Genomic DNA, 8,551 nt, shown 5'->3' with positions numbered 1-8,551 from the left:
CTCTTAAGGCAGGCTATCTAAAAAGGTTATGTCAAGATGGCCTGAGCCAATTAAAAAAAGTGTAAAAGTGAGACCAACGCTCTTCATTATGAGGATTACTGTCTCAGTCCAGTCCATGTTCAGGGCTGAAGCTCAGCTGAAGGATAATTTCCATTCACAATGGAAATGACATCTCAGTGGCCTGCTCTTTGATTTGACTGGCTGGTTCATTTAATTACATAATAAGATGATCACATGACTTCATGTTTTTTTCCCAACATGTCCCCAAATGCATTCACAGTTGTTATGACTAGGCACATCAGAAATGTCTAAATAAGTTCAGTTGATATAGAATTGAAACAACGTGTAAAATAAAGTTCAGTATATTGTGTTTATGTTCAGAAAGTGTCAGATAGGAGTTGATTTTACTGTAACACGATGATAATTTGATAAAGTTCCATTCTGTTCATTAGATTAGATTGTCGGGCAATACAAATGGCCTCAAATGGCTTTTGTAGGCCACTGTCTCTACACAATGTGAGTTGCGCATGTGTAGAACGGCCGCCATCTATGACAGCTAGCTACGGCAACAGTACATGGACAAACCACATAGTTACCGACCAACGCGATACGAAACCCGAAAGAGTCTATATATATATATATATATATATATATATATATATATATACACAGTACAGGCCAAAAGTTTGGACACACCTTCTCATTCAATGTGTTTCTTCTTTTTCATGACTATTTACATTGTAGATGCTCACTGAAGGCATCAAAACTATGAATGAACACATATGGAATTATGTACTTAACAAAAAAGTGTGAAATAACTGAAAACATGTCTTATATTTTAGATTCTTCAAAGTAGCCACCCTTTGCTTTTTTTGATAACTCTGCAAACCCTTGGTGTTCTCTCAATGAGCTTCATGAGGTAGTCACCTGAAATGGTTTTACCTTCACAGGTGTGCTTTGTCAGGGTTAATTAGTGGAATTTTTTCCCTTATTAATAAAAAATCAAGGGGTGGCTACTTTGAAGAATCTAAAATATAAGACATGTTTTCAGTTATTTCACACTTTTTTGTTAAGTACATAATTCCATATGTGTTCATTCATAGTTTTGATGCCTTCAGTGAGAATATACAATGTAAATAGTCATGAAAATAAAAAGGAAACGAATTGAATGAGAAGGTGTGTCCAAACTTTTGGCCTGTACTGTATATATATATATATATATACAGAGCTTCGCGACAGCCTTTACAGAGCTCTGTTGTATCAGAGGCAGTTGATAGTGTGTATGGTAAACATTTGTTACTGCAAATTCTCTCAACACCAAATAAAATACTGAAAGTTAAAAAGTGACAGGTCACTTTTTGCACTCATTAATTAATGCATTAACCACAGGTGTTATGTAACATTATAATGAGCAAAATACAGTAAAACTGCAATAGAAAAGTGGACCATTGATCACATAACCTTTATCCACACTGATTGAATGACACTTAACAGAATATTTGCTAAATTTCACTAGAACCTGAACCAAAACCTCTGGTACAGACTAATCAAATACTTGTCATGTAAGCTCGACAAAGGCAGAACTTCCTACAGGGCTAGCATTGTATTGCAAGGCATTCCTGTTGATTAGTGCACTGCAGTAGTGCTTAATATGAACTGAGCAAACTGGCACAGAAAGTATCTATTCAATTCATACCAATACAGAGTGGAGTACAAAGGCATTTTAAAATCAGGGGCTTAAATTCATTCTAGCCATGAAACAAAAAGTCAATACCAAGAGGACATTAATACTTTAGTACATTTAATAATCACCTGTTTGCAGATGCAATTTAATGAATTATTATATGGTAGAGATACTGAAGATTTGTGCAGAATTAGGCAATATTAAGTAGTTGTATGAAACCAAACCAAAAACCAAAACGTAACACATCTACCAAAGTACATTAGAAAATAAAGCATACCATTCTACTTTGCACTGAGCATGGAGCGGTCCGGCACAACAAAGCTCAGAGGCGCCAACTGTCAGGAGCACTGCGACAAACCAACGGACTGGATGCATTTTGCTCCAAACTGCTTCAGCAAGGTTTCTCCAGGATTTAATAATCATACTGACAACAGCTCAGCTGACTGAGAGACAGAAATTCACAGGATGGTCATGTGCTTTCCTGAAAAGGAAACCGCCTTAATTCAATTTACTTCAGAGAAAGGGCGTAATTTTGTGGGAGGGGGAGTTGAGATCTCCAACTATCTAGTGAGGTCCGAATGGTGACAAAGGTCAGAAAGAGCCCCCAAAAATTTGAAAAAAAACTAAGAAAGGCGATAAAAACATCAAAAAAGTGTCCAAAAACATTGAAAAGGAACAGAAAAATAAAGAAAAAGCCCAGTTTTGATTATCAGGAAAGCACATGACCCTTCAAAGTTCTGACAAATTTGCTTCAGAGGAAGAAACAATAAAGAGAGGCTGCAAAGATGTGGCAGTATGTGATAGAGCAGAGGCGATGCACACGTTTCCCCCCTACATGGTATACAGTGTCCAACATCTTTGAGACAAACAACTCCTACATGATCAAAGAAATTACAGAATATAAAGAAACATTTACTGCAGCAGTCGTTTAGCCTGTTAGCCATTACACACTCCCCAAAAGAGCATACAGCTTCATTTCTGCTTGGTTGCTCAGCACTCTCGACAGTTGTTTCTCTACAAAAGATGTCCCACCCCATCTCACATTTATACCTCAGTAACTGGAAGTAAAACTCTTCCACCCTGTCAGCTCTGGACAGATTGCTGTCTTTCACTCGTGGGTGAGCACAGTAATAAAAGCATTAACATGGCAAAAACTACCCGAGCACATGAGAATCACATCAAGGGCCAGACTTGTAGAGTTTATTGACATGCTTTTGTTTCATAGAAAAAAGTAAAATATCTTTTTTTTTCTCTTTCTTTTTTGACATTTGTCGCATTTTTCATCATTTTTGTTGCTTTTTTCAACTTTTCCATTGCTTTGTTTTTACACTTTTCTTGCTTTTTTCGACTTTTGTCGACATAATGCCCTAAAAAAAATCAGCAAAAAAGTTCCTTAGCCATCTTAGAGTTTAGCAAATCAAGCAAAACAAAGATAACATTTTTAAAAGCAGGCTACCACACAGCTGACTCCCAGCAACTGGTTTCACAGCCTGAATAGGAAAACTCTCTGCTATTGGGGGAATCTCAAAGTCGACAAATTCTGCTTTGAGTGTCGCTTTATTACAGTTTAAATAGCATTTTCCTGTCCTTTTGGTTTGGTGCTAGGCGGGCCAAAACTTATCGTGAACCTAAATTGATATGCGGGCCGGATCAAAATTTGTGAGCGGCCGGGTTCGGCCCGCGGGCCTTGAATGTGACAGCTGTGTGCTAGATGCTGCAATTTATAAATTAATTTACAGTAGGTATGCATCTTGTAAAAAATGACAAAAAGGACACCCTCTTCTGTGTTTATACATTATCCATCCATGCTTAGTTCGCCAATTTTCAAACAGTCTTGAGTACTACCGTATACAATATGCAGATGAATACCACAAGTGCCTGGAGATCCCCGTTTAGCGTAGACTGTTGCTGTGTGGATGAGGCAATCTTTGTTTGTGGTCTACATAGGACATCATTTCAGGCAGTCAAATGAGTTGAGCCACAGTATGTGCCTGAGTCCGTTCAACTACTGTCTTTTATCTCACTGTTTTTCCTTCATTATCTACTAAACTGAAACTAAAGTCATGTGGAGATTGCAGGCATTGACTCCTCTAGCTCCGGCCTGCTAAGTGAATCCTTTCCTTGTAAAACCATGTCTACAATACACCGGGGGTGACCTGGTTGGACTTTCACTACACAAAAGAGGTATATAGACGAGGTGACCGAGTGATTAAGGCGATGTGCTGCTAATTCATTGTACTCTGCACGCGTGGGTTTGAATCCCATCCCCGTCACATGGTAGTACTTTAGTCTGCCACATTTACATGTCAATAATATACCTGGCTTCATTATAACAACTCTCTTTGAAACAATAAGATCACTTTGTCCCAAAAACATGCTCTCGAAATTGAATTTCACAGAAAAACAAACCCCAATTCCAATGAATTTGGGACGTTGGGTAAAAAGTAAATGAAAACAGAAAACAATGATTTGCAAATCCTTTTCAACCTATATTCAATTACAAAGACAAGATATTCAATGTTCAAACTGATAAACTTTATTGTGTTTTTGCCAATACAAATTTTTTATTTGATGCCTGCAACACGTTCTATTAAAGCCAGGGGCATGTTTACCACTGTGTTACATCACCTTTCCTTTTAACAACACTCAATAAGCGTTTCTGAACTGACAACACTAATTGTTGAAGCTTTGTAGGTGGAATTCTTGCTTGATGTACGACTTCAGTTGCTCAACAGTCCGGGGTCTCAGTTGTCGTATTTTGCGCTTCATACTGGCCACACATTTTCAATGGGAGACAGGTCTGGACTGCAGGCAGGCCGTTTAGCTCCACCCACGTTGAGCCACTCCTCGATCTGCATACTGCAGTCAGGGCTTACTCGGCCAGTCTAGTACTCACACTCTTTTGCTCCTTATGAGGTCATATGGAGCAAGGTTACCTCCCCTTTCTCTGCTTTGCCCGCCCAGAGAATTTGGCCCACCCATGAGAGAGAGAGAGACATCATGACTTTCAAAGGAGCAAAGTGGCAGTTGGTCAAGGCCACACCCCCACCCTCTACCTTGCACCCCCCTCTCTCCTCCTCAGTAACTACAGACACAGAAATGTCACATCCTAAGGAAAGCTCATTGTGGGACTGGCTCTAGTGGCTGTAATTCTGCACCAAGGCTGAATTTCAGGAAAGAGACTTCAGATACAGTATTAGGGGACCACTGAGGCCTATATAAAAGAGACTTCAGATACAGTATTAGGGGACCACTAAGGTCTATATAAAAGAGACTTCAGATACAGTATTAGGGGACCACTAAGGCCTATATAAAAGAGACTTCAGATACAGTATTAGGGGACCACTAAGGTCTATATAAAAGAGACTTCACATACAGTATTAGGGGACCACTAAGGTCTATATAAAAGAGACTTCAGATACAGTATTAGGGGACCACTAAGGTCTATATAAAAGAGACTTCAGATACAGTATTAGGGGACCACTAAGGTCTATATAAAAGAGACTTCAGATACAGTATTAGGGGACCACTAAGGTTTATATAAAAGAGACTTCAGATACAGTATTAGGGGACCACTAAGGTTTATATAAAAGAGACTTCAGATACAGTACTAGAAAATGCATTTCCTGCAGAAAATGCGTGGGAATGCTGAATAGCTGAATTGCTAAAGCTAAACTGGTTGAATAGCTCAAATCCGTAAGAAGAAGTTGAAGTAGTGAAAATAGTTGAAAAAGCCGAAATTGTTTTAATAAGTATGAATTTCATTAAAAAGTTAAAAGTTTATGCTAAACTGAACTGTTTGCTTTAAACATATGCAGAAATATGAAACAAATTAATACTGTAATACTGTTAAAGATGAAAGTTGAAAAGGCTGAAAGAAGAAATATTTTCATTATTATCAGATATATAAACTAGAATAGCTCAAATCCGTAAGAAGAAGTTGAAGTAGTGAGAATAGTTGAAAAAGTGGAAATCGTTAAAAAGTTCAAAGTTGACAGCTAAACTGAATTGTTGGCTATAAAAGTTGAAAAATGACAAAATATGTAGAACATTGTGAGGTCTTTAGCTGAAGAATAGTTGAAAAAGTGGAAATTGGTTCAATAAATATGAATTTCATTGAAAAGTTGAAGAACACCACTAATAAAATATAATATAATATATAATAATACAATAATTCCTTGAAATACATTTGTAGAAAAGCGGTAAGCTAAACTGTAATACTGTCAAAAGTGGAAGTTTCAATAAATTGACTAAAAAGACTTATTATCAGCCATATCCATTGCATAGAACAAACAAGAGAGAAAGACAGGGATAGAGAGGAAAGGAGAGAGAGAGAGGGAAAGAAAGATAGAGAGAGAGAGAGAGAGAGGGGGGGAGGGAGGGAGGGAGAGAGGGAGGGAGAAGGAGGGATGGAGAGAAGGAGAGAGAGAGGAAGGAAGAGGGGGACAGAGAGAGAGAGAAAGAGGAGAGAGAGGGAAAGAGAGAGGGAGAGAGAGAGAGAGAGAGAGAGAGAGAGAGGATAGAGGGAGAGAGAGAGGCAAAGGGAAAGAGAGTCAGAGAGAGAGAGGGAAAGAGAGTGATAGAGAGAGAGAAAGGAAGAGAGGGGGAGGTAGAGACAGGGAGGGAGAAGGAGGGATGGAGAGAGTGAAAGAAAAAGAGAGAGAGAGGGATAGAGACGGATAGAGAGGGAGAGAGAGGCAGGTGGAAAAAGAGAGATAGAGAGGGGGAGCGAGAGAAGACAGACAGACAGACCAGAACAAGAGAATAGAAGAGAGAAGACAGACTAAAGTTCATATTCCTGCCTGTAGTATCTGGGTGTGTATCTGTTGTCATGGTAACGACTGGCCAGTGAATGTTTGTAGTAGTTGAAGTAGTGAGAGTAGTAGAAAAAGTGGAAATCATTTTAAGAAGTATGAATTGCATTAAAAAGCTAAAAGTTGACGCTAAACTGAACTGTTGGCTTCAAAAGTTGAAAAATGACAAAATATGTAGAACATTGTGAGGTCTGAGAGGGAGAGACAAAGAGAGAGAAAGAGAAGGAAAGAGAGAGAGAGGGGGATAGAGAGAGAGATGGAGAGAGAGAGATGGAAAGAGAGAGAGATACAAAGCAGAGACAAATCCTTACCAAGTACAGGCTCAGTGACCACAGCCTCGCCGTAGAGAAAGGCCGCTACAAACAAACATGGCTTCCAAGAGAGCAGCGGCTCTGTGGTCACTGTACGACTGGTGAGGTTGAGACAGAGATGCACTGTCTCCTATACTGTCCAAAGTTTGAACAGATAAGAAAAGGATATTTTCTACAATTTTCAAACAAAATTGCCAATTTTAGCTCACTTAAAGACTGTGATAAAGTGGCCCAGCTGCTAGGAGAAGGACTGGCTGCTCCGCTCGCTGCCAAATACGTTGCAGCGTGCCATGACATGAGGGACAGGGAGTCGGACACCTCGCCACAATGCCCGACCTAATGTCTGTATTAGCCCAATGTATTAAATGCATAGACTGTCTATGTATATATATGTGTACATGCGATTGTGTGTGTGTACGGAAAAGAGAAAGAAAGTGAATGTGTACATGCATTTTTTCATGTTACATGCTACTTTTTTCCTTAATGCTGTCAATGTTCCTTATGTTACAATTGTTACTATAAAAAATGTTATGCTGTTTTACTTGTGCTTTGGCAACACTGTACCTACAGTCATGCTAATAAAGCTACTTTGAATTGAATTGAATTGAATTGAATTGAAGAGAGAGAGGGAGAGAGACGGAAAGAAAAAGATGGAGAGAGAAAGGAAGAGAGGGAGGGAGAAGGAGGGATGAAGAGAGAAGGAGAGAGAGAGAAAGAGAGAGAGAGGGAGAGAGAGATGGAAAGAGAGAGAAAGAGAGAGAGAGGGAGAGAGGGAAAGAAAGATGGAGAGAGAAAAGAAGAGAGGGGGGGAGGGAGGGAGAAGGAGGGATGAAGAGAGAAGGAGAGAGAGAGAGAGAAAAAGAGAGAGAGACGGGGAGAGAGAGAAAAAGAGAGAGAGAGACAGGGAGAGAGAAAGAGAGAGATAGAGAGAGAGAGAGGCAGAGGTAAAGAAAAAGAGACAGAGAGAGATAGAGGGAAAGAGAGAGATGAGGGAGGGAGAGAGACAGAGAGGGAGGGAAGGAGATAGAGAGGGAGTGAGGGAGACAGAAAAGAAAAAGAAGGAGTGAGGGAGGGATACAGAGAGGGAGGGAAGGAGATAGTGAGGGAGACAGAAAAGAAAAAGGAGGGAGGGATACAGACAGAGGGAGGAAGACAGAAGTAGGGTAGGAGACAGCGAGAGACGGAGAATGAGGGAGGAGGAGGGAGACAAAAACAAAAAAACAGATGAGGGACGGAGAGAGAAAAGGAGGGAGAGAGGGAAAGAGAGAGAGGGATAGAGAGAATAAGAGAGAGAGGATAGAGAGGGAGAGAGAGAGGCAAAGGGAAAGAAAGAGACAGAGAGAGAGAGGGAAAGAGAGTGATAGAGAGAGAGAAAGGAAGAGAGGGGGAGGTAGAGACAGGGAGGGAGAAGGAGGGATGGAGAGAGTGAAAGAAAAAGAGAGAGAGAGAGGGATAGAGAGAGAAAGAGAGAGAGACGGATAGAGAGGGAGAGTGAGGCAGGTGGAAAAAGAGAGATAGAGAGGGGGAGCGAGAGAAGACAGACAGACAAAGCAGAACAAGAGAATAGAAGAGAGAAGACAGACTAAAGTTCATATTCCTGCCTGTAGTATCTGGGTGTGTATCTGTTGTCACGGTAACGACTGGCCAGTGAATGTTTGTAGTAGTTGAAGTAGTGAGAGTAGTAGAAAAAGTGGAAATCGTTTTAAGAAGTATGAATTTCATTAAAAAGCTAAAAGTTGACG

Source organism: Perca flavescens, chromosome 22 (assembly GCF_004354835.1).
Source record: "Perca flavescens isolate YP-PL-M2 chromosome 22, PFLA_1.0, whole genome shotgun sequence".
NCBI classification, from domain to species: Eukaryota; Metazoa; Chordata; class Actinopteri; order Perciformes; family Percidae; genus Perca; species Perca flavescens.
The sequence above is the reverse complement of the archived record's forward strand: the minus strand, read 5'-3'. Positions refer to the sequence as shown.